General features: G+C 39.5%; 1 long non-coding RNA gene across 9 annotated transcripts in view; it reads left to right on the forward strand.

The window, feature by feature from the left end:
* The first annotated feature begins 595 nt into the window (after nucleotides 1-595).
* Nucleotides 596-20563, forward strand: part of LOC132406813 (uncharacterized) — a 78216-nt gene continuing 58248 nt past the window's right edge. For 2 of the 9 annotated variants that reach the window (XR_009516248.1, XR_009516246.1), the window contains exons 1-2: nucleotides 602-6818; nucleotides 10462-10769. This is a non-coding gene — a long non-coding RNA (uncharacterized LOC132406813). Of the gene's footprint in view, nucleotides 6819-10461; nucleotides 10770-20563 lie in introns of all 9 variants that reach the window. The other 7 variants (XR_009516251.1, XR_009516252.1, XR_009516247.1 and 4 more) reach the window with 6 other exon arrangements.

Consider the following 20563-nt stretch of genomic DNA (forward strand, 5'->3'; position numbering starts at 1 on the left):
AAAACCATAAGACATAGAAATGGAATTGGGCATTTTAGCCGACTGAGTCTGCTCTACCATTTGATCATGGCTGATTTATTTTCCCTCTCAACCCCATTCTCCTGCCTTATCCCCATAACCTTTGATGTCTTACTAACCAAGAACCTATCAATGTCCACTTCAAATATGTCCAATTACATGGCTTCCATAGCCATCTGTGTCAATTTACTTGTTGGTAACAACCCTTATCACCTCTGATGAATTTCTCCAGTCTACTCTTTGCAAATCAGTCCCTAATGGCTATCAAGGGAAAACATTTCACATTAGTATTTTGGGGGAAGTTGTTTCTGATGAGTGGAAAGTTCAGTTCATGGATAGTTCTCAGGAATGGACCTCTTATATAACCAAAGAACCCCATTCAGTTTGAGTTTCTTTATCTGTAACAAGATTTGATGTTAGAACGCAAACACGAGGAAATCTGCAGATGCTGGAAATTCAAGCAACACACACAAAATGCTGGTGGAATGCAGCAGGCCAGGCAGCATCTATAGGGAGAAGACGAAGGGTCTCGGCCTGAAACATTGACTGTACTTATTTCTGTAGATGCTGCCTGGCCTGCTGTGTTCCACCAGCAATTAGATGTTAGAAGTTATTTTCAGATTTATATTCAGGAGGAAAAGGTAGGAAAAAAACTAATGGTTTGGATATGAAGAATGTATCATTCAACAGAGATTAATGGCAAGTCAAGTATCCTTTCAGCAACTTAACTCAGCAAAATTCAATTTAGTGGAGAATGTCCTAGCATTCCATTAATATGAGATGCCCTTTGAAAACATCCCAATGCAGCTTTCCTGAAAAAGTTGAATGCTGACACGATAGTTCCAAGACACTAAACAATTTTCCTATGTTTCATGCAAGAGGCTAAGTATCAGTAAGAGTCTAAACAGGAGGCAGTGGCAACCTAAATCCAAAGGACAAACAGTATTGCAACCAGATCCAATCATTTTGTCAGTCAATATCCAAATACAGTCAGTGTTCAGACAAGGGTTCATAGGTACTCACTACTGGGAACTGATTTATCTCATAACTTGAAGTACTGAGACTCATGATCTTTTTAAGATGTGTTAGAAAATGAATCATCTGCAGTCCCATCCTAATACTGCAGTAGCAATCGGGCATCTTTGTGATCCCAATCTAACTTAATTTCAAAATTTCTAAACCTTTGTAGATCCAAATCAACATATTTTATCCAAACAACACTTAAAACTTTAAAAGTACCGGAACTTAATCTGATTCGAGAAGGAATTCCTAATTCCGTTAGGAGCAGCCATGGTGGGAGCTCCACAAAGGAGGATTTTTTTAGGGATGCCTTGTAGACCCTGGATAAGTCTGTATCTTGCACCGTTTCAAGCACCATCAGACAAAAAGTCTTCCAGTATTGTTCCAATGTTAATATTGCCAACTGTCAAAATCAACCACCCATAATGGATTGGTGAGGAACACTCCAGACTTTTTCTCTTCTGTCCTTGGGAGAGATTATGCACAAGTCAGATCATTCCATCTAAGATCATTGAGCAAAACATAAATCCATATGCTAGAAAAGAAAGGATGCTCTAATACATGAATTACCTGGCTCAGATAGAACCATAGAACTGTACAGCTCAGAAACGGGCCTTTTGCCCCTTCTTGGCTGTGCCAAACCATTTTTCTGCCTTGTCCCACTGTCCTGCACCTGGCCCATATCCCTCCATACACCTCTCATCCATGTACCTGTCCAAGTTTTTCTTAAATGTTAAAAGTAGCCTCCATTTACCACTTCATCTGGCAGCTCATTCCACACTCCCACCACTCTCTGTGTGAAGAAGCACCCCCCCCAATGTTCCCTTTAAACTTTTCCCCTTTCATCTTTAACCCATGTCTTCTGGTTTTTTTCTCCCCTAGCCTCAGTGGAAAAAGCCTCTATCTATTCAGTCTATCTGTACCCATCATAATTTTATACACCTCTATCAAGTCTCCCCTCATTCTTCTACACTCCAGGGAATAAAGTCCTAACCTATTCAACCTTCCTCTGTAACTCAGTTTCTCAAGTCCTGGCAACATCCTTGTAAACCTTCTCTGCACTCTTTCAACTGTATTAATATCCTTCCTGTGATTCGGTGATCATTCAGTATTATAAGTATTCTTAGAGCAGAAAAAGTTAGGAGGAGATTGGCAGAGATGTTCAAAATTATGAATTTTGTTCAAGTAACACAGAGAAGTTATTTTCATTGGCAGAAGGATGAATAATTAGATGACAAAGACTTAAGGTAATTAGCAAAAGAACCACAACGTAAGAGAAAGATAATTGTTTGCTTTGCATTATAACGTGAACTGCAATGCCTGTAAGATTGACAGAAGCAGATTCATTAGTAAATTACAAAATAGAAAACAGGCAAATACCTCCTCACTGGTTTTGTGAACTTTGTCTTCCTGTAGCAGTGTTGATAACATTGTTAACAAGTAGCAGCAACTCCATCTTGGTACGTTGTATAGAAACATAGATCTAGTATATTAATAAGCCCTTTGGTCCAGCAAGCCTATGATGACCTTAACCACCAATCTTACATGAATCGCATTTCTTAATTCTCCCCTTTGTCTCATCAACCTTCTCCCTACCCCTGCCACCCCCAGTTTCTATCATACACCTAACACATCAGGGAAAATTCACAGTGGCCAATCAGCTTGCACTTCTCTGGGATGTGGAAGGATACCAAAATACCCAGAGGAATTCCATTTCATCACAGGGAGAGCATGCAGTCCCCACCCAATCAGCACCAAAGGTCAGAATTAAACCTGCATTGCTGTAGCCGCACGACAGCAGTTTTGCTAGTTACACCATTATACTGTCACACGTTATGTTTAACCTTTGAGTGAAGTGATCCATTATTGTATTTCCATATTTTCATACCACAGAATTACATTTCAATTTAGCAAGCACGCTGGAACAGACATTCACAAACAGTTGTACAGCTGGACTTCTTAATATGTGTAGTTTTCTTACCAATGAGGCAGCTCATCCCTGAACTTAACCGCATCCCTTGGGTTAGCCGCTGACCCTTAGGCAGCAGGATAATAGGATACCTTGTTTCTTTTCATTCCATAATACTGATGATTCTCTAATCTGACCAACATTGTGGAGGAGCAGCTAAGTGATAAGTTTCAGAAATAGGAAAAAAAACTAAAGCACGAAATGCAAGTTAGTCCTGGATTCCGATGCACATTTGCTTTGTTAGCCAATCATTGCAATTTTCTGTCCATATATACTATACTTCCATAAATGGACTAATGAAGAGATGGGCAGAGGGGAAGAATGAGTTAGATCTGTGTTCAGTTGTACCCTCATCATTATTAAGTGAAGAAGAGCGACTATTAATGTCTTCTCTCCTCCCTCCAAAACGTGCAGCCACTCCCTGCTAATTGATAATAATAACCTAGTGAGATGTTCCTGCTATGACAGGTGGTATCCATCTCCGTCAGCTGGGGTATTATGAACCGTATTCCAGGAACTCTAGCAGTGTTTTGAGAAACTGTAACCTGTCGATGAACAGCATCATGTGGATGGCTCTACATTATCCTAAGGTTTCTGGGGAGAGACAGGAGGAGGGAACGGGGGAAGTGGCTTCAACTAGGATGAAGCAGTCAGGGTGACTTGGATGCTGTGACCAAGGTTAAGGGTGGAAAGATGATTAGTATTTGGCCAATGGCTCTAAAGCGAGCAAACAGCAGTGGTTCATTAGAAAGCCTTCATTATGACTGTAAGTGTCAGATGTGGCTCATTTGATAAGACCTATGTTCCAGAGTCATTGAGAAAGGTCAAAGGAGTCCTGGTTAATGTCAATATCTGGAATATCAAAATCCAGAGGGCATAGGTTTAAGATGAGCGGAAGGGATTTTACATGATATTGGATGGGTAAATTGTTTTTTTACACAGAGGGTGGTTACATATCTGAAACACACTGCTGGTGGAATCAGATATAATGACAATGTTCTCGAGAGAGTTAGTTGGCAGATGTGAATGTTGTCACTATAATTAAGAAAAAGGTGCTTGGGAACCTGAAAGGTCATAAGATGAATAAGCCACCTGAACTGGATTTACTCCGGGGTTCTGAAAGAGGGAGCTGAAGAGATTGTGGAGGCATTAGCAGTAATCTTACAAGACTGTTACAGTCAGAAGACTGGAAAATCGTGAATGTTAGTCCTCTCTTTAAGGAGGGAGGGAAGCAGAAGACAGGAAATTATAGGCCAGTCAGCCTGACTTCTGTGGTTGGTAATGTTATGGAGTCCATTAATGTTTCAGACTTTCTGGAAGCACATGATAAAATAGACCAAATTCAGCATGGTTTCCTGAAAGGGAGATTTTGTCTGACAAATCTTTTGGAATTCTTTGAGAAAGTACAAGAAAATAGCCAAAGGATACTTTTAGAAGGCTGTTGGCAAGGTGCTACACATGAGACTGCTAAATAATTTTGGAGTCCATGGTATTTCAGGATAGCTAGTAGCACATATAAAAGATTAGCTGACTGGCAGAAGTCTAAACAAGGGGGATTTTTTTTGTTGACTGCTGATGACTAGTGGTTTTCCTCAGGGTAGGTGTTGGGTCCACTGCTTTTCACGTTATATGTTAATAATCTGGGTAACAGAATTGATGGTGTTGTGGCTGTGTTTGCAAGTGATACAAAGGTAGGTGAAGGGGCAGGTAGTGTTGAGGAAACAAAGAGCCTGTGAAAGGGCTTCAGATTGAGAGTCTGGGCTAAGAAGTGTCAGGTAGGGAAGTATAACACTTCGATAGAAGGAATCAAATTCACAGTGCAAAATAAATTTGTTATCAAGGTATGTTCACTACCCTGAGATTCATTTTCTCACAGACCTTCACTGTAAATAGCAAGAAACACAATAGAATCAATGAAACACCACACATGACAAATACCTGTTCCTGAACTTGGTGGTGTGGAACTTGAGGCCCTTGTGCATACAATCCTACAAAAAGTAGGACCCAGCCCAGTCCGTCATGGGTGAGGCCCTCCCCGCCATTGAGCACATCTACATGGAGTGTTGTTGCAGGAAACATCATCAAGGACACTACCATAAAGGCCAAGCTCTCTTTTCCTTGGGGATTGGTGTTTCCATACCAGGCCTTGATGCGACCAGTCAGTATACCCTCCACCACACACCTGTAGAGGTTTGTCAAAGTTTTAGATAACATGCCAAAAATGTGCAAATGTCTAAGAAATTAGAGGTGCTGCCATGTCTTCTTTGTGATGGCAGTTACATGCAGGATGCAGGACAGATCCTCTGAAATGGTAATGCTGATGAATTTAAAGTTGCTGGCCCTCTCTACCTCTGATCCACTGAAGAGGACTGGCTCATGGATCTCTGGTTTCCTCCTTCAATAATCAGCACTTTGGTTTTGCTAACATTGAGTGAGGGAAGAAGCATAGGCTATTTTATAAATGAGAAGCATATTCAGAAATTGAAGGTAAAAAGAGACTTGGGAGTCCTTATACAGGATTTCCTAAAAGTTACCTTGTAGGTTGAGGTGAGTCAGTAGTAAGGAAGGCAAATTCAGTGTTACCATTAATTTCGAGGGAACTAGAATATAAAAGCAAGGATGCAGTGCTGAGGCTTTATAAGACATTGGTCAGACCACTTTTGGAGTATTGTCAGCATTTTGAGCCCATATCTGAGGAAGAATGATCCTAGCGATGAGCAGTGTTTGATGGCTCTGATCCTGCACTTGCTGGAGTTCAGTCGAATAAGGAGGATCTGAATGAAACATGAAATATTGAAAGGTCTAGATAAAGTGGACATGGAGATGATGGTTCCAGTAGTGGGAGAGTCTACAACTGGAGGGCACTGTCTCTGAATAGAAGGACGGCCCCTTTAGACCAGTGATGAGGACGAATATCTTTAGCCAGAGTGGGTTGAATCTATAGAATTTATTGTCATAGGTGGCTAAAGGATCATGTTCTTAACATTAACTCATGTTGAATTCACATTCAGTTTGATGACACACTTGGATAAGTTTTGATCAATGATTGCTAGCCCTATAAATAAATCAGTATACACAACTCTTTGTACCTAAGTATGGTCCACTGGCCAAATAGGTGTTGGATTTGCCAAGTGGTTGCCAAAGGTAACTGGGTGGTCGGTAGGGAATTATCAGTGCTCAGTGCATTTTCATGTTACTTCAGTTGATTGCCCTTGGACTGGTTACTGCTAGTGAGTACTTGAGCTACTGTTCACCACTGAAGGACAGGATTATTACTTACAGAAGGATCTGTTCATCATCCTTCAGTTTTCACCTGGATTGACCCATGCAATGTCACCACAAAAGTGGACCAAGTTAACAGGGCATGTTCCAAACTCTGTGATACCTGCCATTTTTCGAAAATCTCATTTTCTGGTCTTAACTTTTATTCTTGAAAATGGAGCAGTGAAGCATTAGCATCACAGCAGGTTCTTTTGGTGCTCATGAGTAAAGTGGCACAGTTCAACATTTCCAGGTTTCTATCTCAAGATGATTATTTTCTTTGTTTTGTTTTAATAGAGATGAAGATGAATGATCCATCTCTGCTATTTGATTGCAGAGTGTTGCTTATTTAATTGTGTTGCCTCTTATCTCTTGAGTGAAATCATCAAACAAGAGAAAAAAGAACATGCATCTCCTCACTGTCGGCAAGACTTAATTCACCCTGTGCTGTCTTCTCCAACAAGTAAACCAGTCGATTCGTGAGGCTAATTTGAATGCGCCAAATACATGAGAATGTACCAAAGAATATCCTTCACTCAACTTTACTCCAGTAATTATGAATAGTTCAGTCTTCTAAAACTGGGTTTGATTGCTTAGGTAACTTGGGATCACTTTGTTGTCGCGCGAACAGTATAGGTAATAGAAAATATTACTTGCTAAATTTTCAAGGGTAATCATATTGGTAAGATAATCTATTTCTGGAAATAGATAGTTCACAGCACTTCAGCTACAAAGCACTAAGACACTATGTGAGCAAATAACGCAATTTCAGATCAGAACAGGAAAACTGACTGTCTAGATTTTGATTGAGAGTGTGCTGAGTGACTATTCTACGTTCCTTCATTCCCTGGCTACTAGGTTTACAAACGTTTATACCTGAACCTGACTGATGAGATATGCAGTCATACATGACCTATTTCACACATGCTGGATCAAATAGCTAGGTTCTTCCATGTTGGGCTACTGAACAAAAGTCACAATGCTTAACTTTCCAGTGCACTCACAGGGTTCTTGTTAAATAACCACCTTACTCGCCTTTGTTAATTTATTATATTGTTTATGCTTTTACCAACTGATACAAGCTTAAAAATGATCTTAATTTATTTACATTGCTTGACATCCTAAGACATAGGAGTAGAATTAGGCCATTTGGCCTATCATGTCCATTCCATCATGGATGTATTATTATCTTTCTCAACCCCATTCTCCTGCCTCCTCCCCATAACCTTTGACATTCTGACTAATCAAGAACCTATCAACCCCTACTTTAAACATAATCAATAACTTGGCCTCTACAGATGTTTGTAGCAAAGAATTCATAGATTCATGACCCTTCCTGATGTTTGTTCTAGATGAATGCCTCTCTACTCTGAGGTTTTGCCCCCGGTCCTGCTATAGGAAACATCCTTGCCACATCCACTCTATCTAGGCTTTCAAAATTTGACAGCTTTCAATGAGAACCCATCTTATTCTTCTGAACTCCAGCGAGTACAGGCCCAGAGCCATCAAGTGCCCTACATGTGTTAACCCTTTCATTGCCAGGATAATTCTCGTGAACCTTCCTTCAACATTCTCCAATGCCAGCTCATCTTTTCCTACATAAGGGGACCAAAAGTACTCAAAATACTCCAAGTGCAGTCTGACCAATGCCTTGTAAAGTCTGAGCATTACATCCTTGCTCTTGTATCCCAGTCCTCTCAAAATCAATGCTAACATTGCATTTGCCTTGCTTACCACCAGCTCAACCTGCAAGTTACCATTTAAGGAATCCTCCAAAAGGACTCCCAAGCCTGTTTGCACCTCTGATTTTTGTATTTTCTCCCCATTTAGAAAATAATCAAAGCCTTCATTCCTTCTACTAAAGTGATGACCATACACTTCCCTACACTGCATTCCATCTGCCACTTCTTTGCCTATTTTCCCAATCTGTCTAAGTTCTTCTGCACACTTCCTGCTTCCTCAACACTAGCTACCCCTTCACCTATCTTCATATAATCCACAAACTTCATTGCAAAGCCATCAATTCTGCCATCCAAACATTGACATATACAGTGAAATAAAGCCTTCTGACATTGAATCCTGCAGAACCCACTAGTCACCGGCAGTCAATCAGAAAAGACCCCTTTTATTCAGACTCTTTGCCCCTTGTCTGTCAGCCAATCTTCTATCCATGCTAGTATCTTTCCTGTTATACAGGCTCTTATCTTGTTCAGCAGCCTCAAGTGTGGCACCTTGTCAAAGGCCTTCTGAAAATCTAAGTAAACAACATCCACTGACTCTATTTGCCTATACTGCCTGATATTTCCTCAAAGCATTCTAACAGATTTGTCAGGGAAGATTTCCCCTCAAGGACTTTGGCCTATTTTATCATGTACCTCCAAGTACCCTAAAACCTCGTCCTTAAAAATGGGGCTGCAACATCTTCCCAACTGCTGAAATCAAACTAACTGGTCTATACTGTAATTTCCTTTCTTCTGCCTCCCTCCTTTCTTAAAGAGTGGAGTGACATTTTTTATTTTCTAATTGCCTGGCGACATTCCAGAATTTAGTGATTCTTGAAAGATCATTACTAATGCCTCCACAATCTCTTTAGCTATCTCTTTCAGAAACCTGGGGAATAGTCCATTTGGTCCAGGTGACTTCTCTACCTTCAGACTTATCAGTTTCCCAAGCAACTTCTCCTTAGTAACAACAATTACACTCCCATCTGCCCTCTGACACTCATCAAATTTCTGGCATACTGCTAGTGTCTTACACAGTGCAGACTGAAGCAAAATACTTAATCAGTTCATCCACTATTTCTTTGTCCCTCATTACTACTTCTGCAACATCATTTTCCAGTAGTCCATTATTCATTCTCACCTCTCTTACTCTTTATTTATCTGAAAAAATACTTTTTTTCCTCTTTTATTTTAATGGCTAGCTTAACTTTATACTCCATCTTTTCTCTCCTTATGGGTTATTTATTTGCCTTCTGTTAGTGTTTAAAAACTTCCCAATCCTCTAACTACCCACTAATTTTAACTATATGCCTTCTATTTTGCTTTTATGCTGTTTTTGTTTTCCCTTCTCAGCCACAGTTGCCTCATCCCCCTTTTAGAATCCTACTTCATCTTTCCTGTGTCTTCTGAATTGCCCCTGAAAATTCCAGCCATTGCTGTTCTGCCGTCACCCCTGCTAGTGCCCCATTCCAGTCAATTTTGTCAGCTCTTCTCTCATGCTTCTGTAATTCCCTTTATTCTTCTGTAATACTGATGTACCTGACTTTAGCTTCTCCCTCTCAACCTGCAAGATGTTTTCTAACATATTCTGATCACTGCCTCCTAAGTTTAACTTAAGCTTCCTAATCAAATTTTGTTCATTACACAACACCCAGAATTGCCTTTCCCCTAGTGGACTTAACCACAAGCTGCTCCAAAGAGCCATCTCATGTGTACTCTACACATACCCATTCTTGGGATCCAGCACCAATCTGATTTTCCCCAGTCCACCTGCATATGGAAGTCCCCCATGATTATCATAACATTTCTTCTTTTTTACATGCCTTTTCTTTCTCCCGTTATAATTTGTCTCCCACATTCTGGCTACTGTTCAAAGGTTTGTATATACCTCCCATCAAGGTCTTTTTACCCTTGCAGTGCCTTAAATCTACCCACCAGGTTTCTACATCTTCCAATCCTATATCATCTCTATTGAAGGATTGGATTTCATTTTTTACCAACATAGCCTCCCCACCCTCTCTGCCTACCTGCCTGTCCTTTTGATACAATGTGCATCCTTGAATATTAAGACCCCACCTGGATCTTGCCCCCACAACTCGATGATACCACAATGTCATACCTGTCAGTCTCTAACTGTGCTACAAGATCATCTACCTTGCTCTGTAGATTGTGTGCATTCAAATATAACACCGTCAGTCCTATTTTCATCACCCTTGTTGATTTTGTCCCCATGTTACTCTTCAACTTTTCTGACCGACAGCAATTTTGCCCTATCATCTGCCTGCCCTTCCTCACAGTCCGACAACACATTGCATCTACTTATATACCAACTGTCCCATCCTCAGCCCAATCTCAGTTCCCATCTCCCAACCAAAATAGTTTAAACTATCCCCAATAGCTCTAGCAAACCTGCCCTCAAGGGCATTGGTTCCTCTCAGGTTCGGATCTAATCCATCCTGTTTTTTTTTACAGCTCACACCTTCCCCAGAAGATATCCTAAACCGTTCAACAATGAACAGTTGGATCTGCCTACCCAGGGAGTCACTGCTTTTGGACATTCTTGCTTTGTCATTTCAAGCAACCAAGTTGAAGTTCTGACCTTATAAATCAAATCAGATGTTGAAGGAAGAGGAAGAGATCCAATATAACTGTTTTCTTATTTTTATTTGGGAAATCTGCAGGTCTCCCACTGAACTAAAGGAGGACTTCCACGGATATCAGGGCAAAACCCCTTAATGAGAAGAGTAAAGTGTACAACAGTAGACGTGCGGTATGCTATGGTGAATATGTTTTATATGCTTTCAATGAGCGTACTAAAAATATAGCATGTTATTTTAGGAAGTGTTACAGAAGCAGTCAGCAGGAATGAAAAATAATAATCTAGTGCTGAAATTCTGCAGGGGCTGACTTGATCTCCTGCTGTAGCTACTGAAGTTATAACAGGAGATTGAGGGAACCCCTGTGGAATTTCAGGCCCTTTATGTTTAGGTGCTAAAGGCTTTGAAGACTTCAGTTTGTAGATTTCAAACACTGACAGTTCGCATACTGCACATGCATTACTTTTGTGCAATGCAGTTAGTGATGTCAGTTGAGAACAATCTGTTGTATTTAACAATTTTTCACTGTTGTAATGAAAACATTTTTGATTCAATGCGAGTGAGCCATGTGACTCATTTCTGAAGGATATCCATGTGGAATAGAAAGACATGTATTAGGTCTAAAGTGGAAGATTACTGAGTTCCATTGATATGGAACAGAATTGTACAGAAAAGGTACCTTCACAGCAAATATCATTAAAAAATGCTCGAATGGGATTTTCATTTGATCACAATTACTTCAATTTTAGAAAGAATCATACAAAGCATTTTGGATGCTGAGCTATGAAATGTTTTCTGCAGGAAGCTTTCCATTAAAGGTGAAGCAAGCCTTAGTATATAAGACTTCCCAAAATTTCACTTTCATTTGATTTTATTAAATTATTTATAAGATTAAGTAATTTATAGTAGTTATGCTAATTCTGAAAAGTTACCTGACTTGTATTTGGCATATTTTGGTATAGTTCCCCATATTTAGAAAGTAGATGATTCATAACAAAATTGATCTGCAAGAAAATAATACAAAACATGTGAACCATGTGATAACTTTTTATAAATCCTCCAAGCCTACACAGCATGTATTTTCTTATTTTACAATGAAGAGTGGTTCCTCCATGGAACAGTTCTGGAATTCTGATATGCCAAGTGTATCTATTTTGGGCTGGATCAAAAATGTGGGCACAATTTGGAGCCAAAAATCTGCTAGCTTTGCTGTTCTTTTGGGCTCAGATTGCCAATCACCATCTTTGGCAAATTACAGGATACAACATCTTCCATTAACCAATATAATGGAATAGTGTTTTAATTTTAAATCTTAAAAACTAGAAAAAACCCTTCATATATTTAAAAATAGTCTTTTTAAGGCCTCTGTTTATGTGGCACAAGGTCCATCAATATCATATTGCATTTGAAAACCTGATAGCTAATTTGTGCACAGCAAGTAACCAGAAACTGGAAGATGTTAATGATTCAATTGAGGAGTACATATTGGCCAGGGAAGACTCTTTCTTCTCGACTTTGAAATAATGCGGTAGGATTTGTACGCACGCTTCAGAGGCCAATGGGGCCTCAGCTTAACATTTCATCTGAAAGATGGCATCTCCAACAGTGCAGCACTCCCTGAGTTACCTCTGAAGTGCCAGCATAATTTTTGTGATCAGATCTCTAGAGTTGGACTTGAACTTACAGCCTACTGACTCAAAAGAGAGAGCATTATCAAAACTGGCAAATGGATCATTCAGCCACTGTTTTGCTAATATAGGTAAAAAGGCATAAACATTAAATTTGAATTGAAACTGCAAGTGTGGCTCAACCTGTTCTCATCTGCTTCACCTGTGGGCATCCTTGATTTAAACAACTAAAAATTATTTTTAAAAAGGCTAGGCTAAACAGCTATAAAAGATATTAGGGTACAGCAATCAACTTGATTGCTTTCAAAAAATGTATGCTCAAAATCTGATTTTTGATATGTTTGCACCCAAAAAAAGGCTCACTAATCTTTAAGTGGATATCTGTGTTAATTGTGGGGATGGTTGGGAAGAGACAAAGTAGCATGGCAGTTTAAAGAATGAGGAATGCTTCTAGTGTAAAGTAGTGTCGAATTACACCAAATATTGCATAAACTCAATTTACACTTGAATTTCAAACAAGAGAAAATCTGCAGATGGTGGAAATCTGTCCTGCCAAAGGGTTTCGGCCCGAAATGTCGACTGTACTTTTTTCCATAGATGGCGCCTGGCCTGCTGAGTTCCTCCAGCATTTTGTATGTGTTGCTTGCACTTGAATTTCTTCAGTCTTTTGCAGTTTTGCCAGTTTGGGGTGAATAACACTGGCAAAACCAGTGCATTCAAACAGAATCTCCCTGCCCATGACTTTAAACTCTATGTATATTTGACAGGAAAAAAGTATTGCTCTTGATTATCTTTCTCAAATTTCCATCAATTGTATCTTATGCTATCACCAAACAGTCAATGCCTGTTTGCCCAAAATTACCATTTTGTTAAGAATACGGACTGCAGCCCTCTATGCAAAGGGTGGTAGTACATGGACCATTTCCCACCTGGAGGTCAGTGACTAGTAGGGTTCTGCAGGGATCTGTTCTGGGTCTCCTGCTTTTTGTGAGTTTTATGAATCACTTGGATGAGGAAGAGAAAGGACATTTAAGACTCTCTGATAGAGACAAATGGATGAAAGAAAATTGGAGAGGGAGGGAAGGGTTAGATGGGTCTGGATCTTGGTGTAGGTTAAATGGTTAACACATCATGGGTGAAAGGGCTGTACTGTTCCGTGTTCTCTCACACTGTGTTGAATATGGAAGATAACAACTCCAAAGAATTGTCAGGCACATAGTGCTGAAAGACCTTCATTGTAGTCAAGATCAGAAAATCAGCAGCTCAGAGATCACCTATGGAGGGAAAGTGAGACAGAGTTACTGTTATGGGTTGAGGACCCTCCATCAAAACTGGAGAAAGCTAGACTTCACATGTGTTGTAAGTAGCAGAGAAGGGGAAGGGGTGGAAAGAAAAAGGGACACAAGAGACTGCAAGATGTTCAGAATCTGAATCAACACTCACAAAATGCTGGAGGACCCTCAGCAGATCAGGCAGCATCTATGGACGGAAATGAACAGTCAACATGTCAGGCCAAGACCCTTCATAAAAAGGTTTCATAAAAATTAGACGGAAAATGTCTGTGATAAGTTAGAAACCACAAGGAAATAAGGTCCTGGCAGAGGATAGTGAAGGTTTGGTAATCACATTTGATCTCTCTGGAAGAGATATAAATAGGAAGAAAAAAATGAAAACAGAGGGAGTAACATTATGGATTGGGAATTTTTCCAGAGTTCTGTCTGAGCAGGCCAATTGGCACTTAAAGCCTCCTCCACTGTTAAATATGAACATCCAAAGCAAGAAAACTGCTCTTATTTTCTCCCATATACCAAGAGACTTCAAATAAGATCTAATTTTGTCTTGAGTGTTAAGATTCTAGTTTAGCATGAACTGCCTTCTGTAGCAGAGAACTCTACAGACTTCATTGGTGAAATATTTTTTCTCATCTCAGTCCAAAACAGCTCAGCCTGTATCATTGCATTGTATTCCCTAGCTTTGGACTTCCTGAATCTGAGAAAATCCTTCCGACATTTACACCGCCCACCCCCCACCCTGGAAGAGTTCATGTTTAATTGTTTTACAACATTGAATCACAATGCATTTAACTTCGCTTTTTTGACACTGATCAACAGAAAATGACTCTTTCATGTTAAAGTGAAAACAAATATCTGCAAGGTGATCTAAGTTAATTACAAATATAAAATACAAAATAATTGATTGCATAAGTATTCACCCACCCTTAAAATGATACGCTACATCATCACTGGTGCAGCCAATTGGTTTTAGAAGTCACATAATTGGTTAAATGGAGATTTCTTTTTGGAGACCTGTGTGCAGTCAAGGTGTTTCAATTGATTGTAGTAAAATTAGACCAGTATCTGGAAGGTCCAGCTGCTGGTGCGTCAGTATCCTGACAAAAACTACACCATGAAGACAAAGGAACACTCCAAGCAACTCCATGAAAACATCACTGAAAACTGTATGTATGTCAGGAGGTGGATACAAGAAATCCTGAATATCCCTTGGAGTTCAGTTAAATCAATCATCAAGAAATGGAAAGAATATGGCACAACTGTAAATCTGCCTAGAGCAGGCCATCCTCAAAAACTAAGTGACTGAATGGTGAAAGGCCTTGATAGAGTGGATGAGGAGAGGGTGTTTCCTATTGTGTGAGTGTCCAAGGCCCGAGGACACAGCCTCAGAATAGAGGGGGATCCTTTTAGAATGGAGATGAGGAGGAATTTCTTTAGCCAATGAGTGGTGAATCGGTAGAATCCTTTTCCACAGGCAGCTGTGGAGGCCAAATCTGTAAGTATATTTAAGGCAGAAGTTGATAGATTCTTGATGGTCAGAGCATGAAGGGATATAGGGAGAAGACCGCAGATTGGGGTTGAGAGGAAAATTGTATCAGCCATGATGAAATGGCCGAGCATACACGATGGGCCAAGTAGCCTAATTCTGCTCCTGTATCTTATGGCCTTAGGGACCATGCAAGAAGGAGACTAGTGAGGGAGACCACCAAGAAACCTATGACAACTGTGAAAGACTTACAAGCTTCAGTGGCTGAGATGAGAGAGACTGCATGTACATCTGTTGCCTGGTTTCTTCACCAGTCAGTGTTATGGGAGAGTGGCAAAGAGAAAGCCACTATTGAAACAAACTCACTGGAATTCTTGGCTAATGTTTGCCTGAAGGCATGTGGGAGACTCTGAAGTCAGCTGGAAGAAGCTTCTGTGGTCTGCTAAGCCAAAATTGAGCTTATTGGCCATCAGAGTAAATGCTATGTTTGGCATAAACCAAACTCTGAATATCATCCAAAACGCACCATCACTAACGTGAAGCATGGTGGTGACTGCTGTGGGGATGCTTCACTGCAGCAGGCCCTGGAAGATTTGTGAAGGTAGAGGGTAAAATGAATGCAGCAAAATACAGGGAAATCCAGGAGGTAAACCTGATGCAGTCTGCAAGTGAACTGTGACTTGGGAAATTTGTTTTCCAGCAAGACAATTACCCCAAGCATAAAGCCAAAGCCACACAGGAATAGCTTAAAAACAACCAACAACCAGGAGTGACCAAGTCAGTGTCCAGACCTCTATCCAATTGAGAATTTGTGGCTGGACTTGAAAATGACTGTTCACTCATAATCCCCATGCAATCTGACAGAGCTTGAGCTGTTTTGTAAATAAGAATGGGGGAAAAATTGCAGTGTCCAGATGTGCCAAGCTGATTGAGACCTATCCACACAGACTCAAGGCTGTAATTGCTGCCAAAGGTGCCTCTACTATATACTGACTTGAAGGGGATGAATACTTATGTAATCAATTATTTTGTGTTTTATATTTGTAATTAATTTAGATCACTTTGTAGAGATCTGATTACACTTTGACACAAAAATCTTTTTCTGTTGATTACATTCACTGTGATTCAATGTTGTAAAACAATAAAACATGAAATCTACCGGGGGGGGGGGGCATGAATACTTTTTATAGGAATTGTAATCTTTCCACTTCTGTCAGTTCATAAGTTTCAACAAGGGCTTCTTCTAAATTCTAGGAAATATAAAATCAATCATTCTAATCTAGCTGCTTGGCAGAAATCAGCCTGGTGAGTCTTCATTGCACTCTGTCCATAGCAAGAATATTCTTCCTCATAACAAAATTGCACAGTATATTCAAGGTGTGGTCTCACCAAGGCTCTGTAAAACTGCAGTAAGTCATTGCTATGTAGGCCAACATACAATATGTCGCCTTAACTGCCTGCTGCAACTACATGGTTACTTTAATCAATTGGTATAAAAGAACACACAGGACTCATCATAGCTCCCTTGTCCTAAAATTTTGCCATTTAGATAATAATCTGCCTTCCTGCTTTTGCCGCTAAAGTTGATAACTTGCAGATAACCAAAGTAGTTAATGTTTCTGGATGCCATTGAGCGGAGTTGCTAATGTTTTCCCTCCAGTTTCTCACTAGAGTTTTTCCACTTTCTTTGTGTCATTGTTTGATTGGATTGTGGGGAATGGAGCGTGTTTGGTTAGAAGGAGGTCACGGTATGCATAAGTAAACTCACTGCATTGACATTTATATGTTTACAAACTTGGCTGCCACACCACTTTTATTTTAAAAAATAAACTGACAGGAGAAACTTACTTTCATTACTTTATGAGCTCAAAAGGCAAAGGGAAATGCCAGTGGAAAGTACCTCAAATCCCTTCATTTCTGTGGAAATATTTAAGGTGGTATTTCAACATATTATCTGTTTACCCTGGAGAAAAGTTCACAGGTACTAATGTCAAAGGTGGGCACAGGCACGTTGGATTAGGAGAATCTCTCAGAAAATATCTTGAGTTTAACATGGAAGCTTTGCTTAACTGATATAAAGTACTCTTTGACCTTGCGTACACTTCTATTATGTTTACTAAATGCCTGTCAGTGATGAGAGTGGCTCCTGAGACCCACTACCTGTATATCTAGACAACTGACTGATAAGAGCTTCCTTCCGGGAATCTGTCAAGACAGCCACCAGCAGCATTTGAACCTTCTGGGAACCTGCACTACATTGTAAGCATAGAAAGGTACAAGTCTGAGACAGTGCAGAACTTATACTGCACTGTATATGAATAATTGCACTGTTGCTGGTGACATTCAGTGACTGAGCTGCGAGATGCAGGTGCTCTATTGTGATGGGATCCCAACTCAGATAATACTAGCCATTTTGCACAGGGCAATGTAAATGCCTTCAAAGGGCCTTGGTAGCTGTGAATTTTTATACTGTGCTTAAAAAGTCAAATGTTCTCAGCAGGGAGTAACTGCACTCTCTCTCTTCTCTGACCACTGCCCTCCTAAGCAGTGGGGAAAGGAATTATTCTCTTATCTATTGCTTCTAGAACAGTTACCAATATTGTATTTAGTGATTCAGAAGGCAAAAGCCATAGCTCTTGGTGAGTGGTCAAAATCTGTAAATGTTCCCCCTTTCAAAATAGTTTACCATATTTGATATAGGAAAATCATGCTCATTCTTATAAAGCTGAAACCAATAAGTTAAAGTGCATGAAGGGTTACAGCCTAGAACAGAGATCTGGAACCCTGACTATAGGGCCCTTTTTTGTTGTTTTGCTGATAAGTGTTTTAAAATTGGGAACTTTACTTGGAGCAGCTCAGCACATCCTGGCTGGAGGATCAGTCAGTAACTGCAGAATCTGTTTAGCATATTGGCAGCAAGTTATAAATGTTGTTGTTCAGTCAGTTAGAAGATCTGGAATTGTTTCCTGAAAGGATAGCTGATGGGTTCAAAAGTAAGAATTGTTCAGAAAGGAATTGAATATGTACTTCTAAAGCTGGAACAGAGCAGGGAAAGGGGTAGCTTATGCTGCAGCATGTTTCACCCACTGGCATGACTCTTGTGTTGCCTTATCTAGTGTTGTTGAGCGCAGACTCTTCTTATTGGTGAATGGAAGAATCAGCACTCATCCCAGCCTGAGAAGTTTCGCTTGGGTATCTGTGCAGCAAGAGGCCTTTCAGATTGCATCCTCCTCACAACGTGGTCCATCTGGTCAATTCCCTTGCCATGATGTTTTCACTGGAGGCGCATAAGTCATGGTTTCTGCCCAGTGCCAATTTCAATTGTCTGAAACTGAGGATGGGAGTCATATTTAAAGTGCTGCTTTTTCCTCTTTGTCTGAAAGCTAAGTCCTCCAGTGCTAAAGGTCAAATGTTAAATTTCAGATAATATATTAATAATTTATTTTTAGGCGAAAACATAATAATCTAGACTGCAAGTGTATTGTGAATGTGATGGGTTGACCCCTGCTGCCATCACATATATGACTTTACACTTAGAGTTGGTGGTAGAACAAATTGCAAATATTATTTTTTTTAAACCTCCAGAAGCTGAAAATCTGAAGCAGAAATACAGAAAAAATAGCAGCAGGTCAGGCAGCATCCGTAGAAAGAGAAAACCCTTCATCAGAACAATTGATCCCATGCACGTCATTTGTCCATGAAAGCAATTCAAAAATGCATTCATTGTATTCCTCTCTTTCTCAAAACACTGTACTCTCCCCTTTGTTTTCTGAGTGTTTAAATGTAAAAGTGAACTGCTGTCTCTCAACCACTTTCTGTAGCAGATCATTCTATCCTCCTGCCATCAGTTGAGCAAAGATACTTCTTCTAAGCTGCTTCTCATTTTCTTAGTGCCAATTTTATATTAAAATCATTTTGTCATCAACAGTGCAAATAGAGAAGATGATTGTTTCTAATGCACTCTGCAATTTTAAAATCTCTATTGCATTTCTTGACAGCCACCTTAGCTCTTTTGGAATTAAGACAATATTTCCGGCCTGTCTTCAAAACTCTCCTTTCTCATCTCATTGATCATTCTGGCAAGTCTAGGCTATGTTTCCTTTACTATAATCAGAGCTGGAAATTATTCAAGATAGTCTGATTGAAGCTTGATCTATATTTAATACATCCTTAACATATTTTTTTATCCTTGCACAAAAATATACATGTAAATTATTTGGCCTTCAATCAATAATGTGCTGTGTGCAAGAATCCAGTAGATCTAATGGAAGTAAAAACAGAATAACAAGTCAACTCAAAATAGCATTCAAAATTATCACATCTGAAATAGTTATACATTTATTGTAATTTTAATTCCATTTACCAGGTGGTAAATTCTTATGGCAGCAGTATCAGCTACCCGCTTCATTGAAATGTATTTGTATATTCTTACGGTGATACTGGTGGATTTATGGGGCCACAAAGAATTTAAGCTATCGTATCTTAAAACCTCTGCCCGTTGGAGTAAGACTGTGTCAGTTTAGAAATGCTATATTATAACTAATATAAATAAATTCTTCAGGTCTGTGCAGATTTTGGTAGTATTAAATGTTAGTAGGCACATGCAGGCATCTACATTTATTAACATTTATGGGATATTTAAATTAGTATTTTCAGAAGAATGAAACATGGTTTCTTACTCTTCTTTGTGTATTTTCAAAATGAACACTTAATCTGCCATTCACTTTATTCTCATTCTCTTTCCCTCATAAGGTAATGGAACACTTGAGTATCATCTTTAGCATGATATTGGCTGGGCTTGTATTCACAATCATTCTGCATACTGAACTGAGAAAAGCCTCTAATGTCCTAGAACCTGTCTCCTCATTAATTTGACCATTTGTTTGATTTTTGGTACAAAGAAATGAAGGAATATGATGAGATCATGATATTTTAAGTCAATATTTATTAAAAAATCAATCTAGATGAAAATCTGCCCATCCCTCTAATTAGATGAGGCAACTAGAGGTCGATGTTTAATTGCAAAAGTAATTACATGGAGCAGATAGCCAGTGACATTTGATTATCTAGTTGATTGATTAAAAAGCCTACCTCATGGAACAGATTGTCAGCTATGGGATTCGAGACAATAGAGCAAATAAAAAAGTTGTCCTGTTAGCAATCATGAATTTCAAGGATGAAATTAAAGGAACTAAACACCTTCCAATCTTTTTAACCACAGCCATGCAAGTAAAGCAGTTGCATGAATGGGATACAGAAAAGGCTTGATTTTAGATATTTCTGGGAATTCTGGAAGAAAAGAGAGGGTTTATCAAATTACATTAGTATATATTAAATGTAAAGATTCTGGATTTTCTATTGTTGTGTTCGTAACTAATATTATTACCAACACCATTTCTTTCCCCTTCCTTGTACTGATTAGCTTCTTCCCACCAACCAAGCAATACAGTTTCCCCACTCCTGGGGGGTGGGGGAAGGGATGAGCGAGAGAGAGAGAGAGAGATTGAGATTTTTAAACAAAGAAGACAAATCTTATTAAGTTACTAAGGTCTGCCTGCTGTCCATTGTAAT

This window comes from Hypanus sabinus, chromosome 17, assembly GCF_030144855.1.
Source record: "Hypanus sabinus isolate sHypSab1 chromosome 17, sHypSab1.hap1, whole genome shotgun sequence".
In the NCBI taxonomy this organism is placed as follows: Eukaryota; Metazoa; Chordata; class Chondrichthyes; order Myliobatiformes; family Dasyatidae; genus Hypanus; species Hypanus sabinus.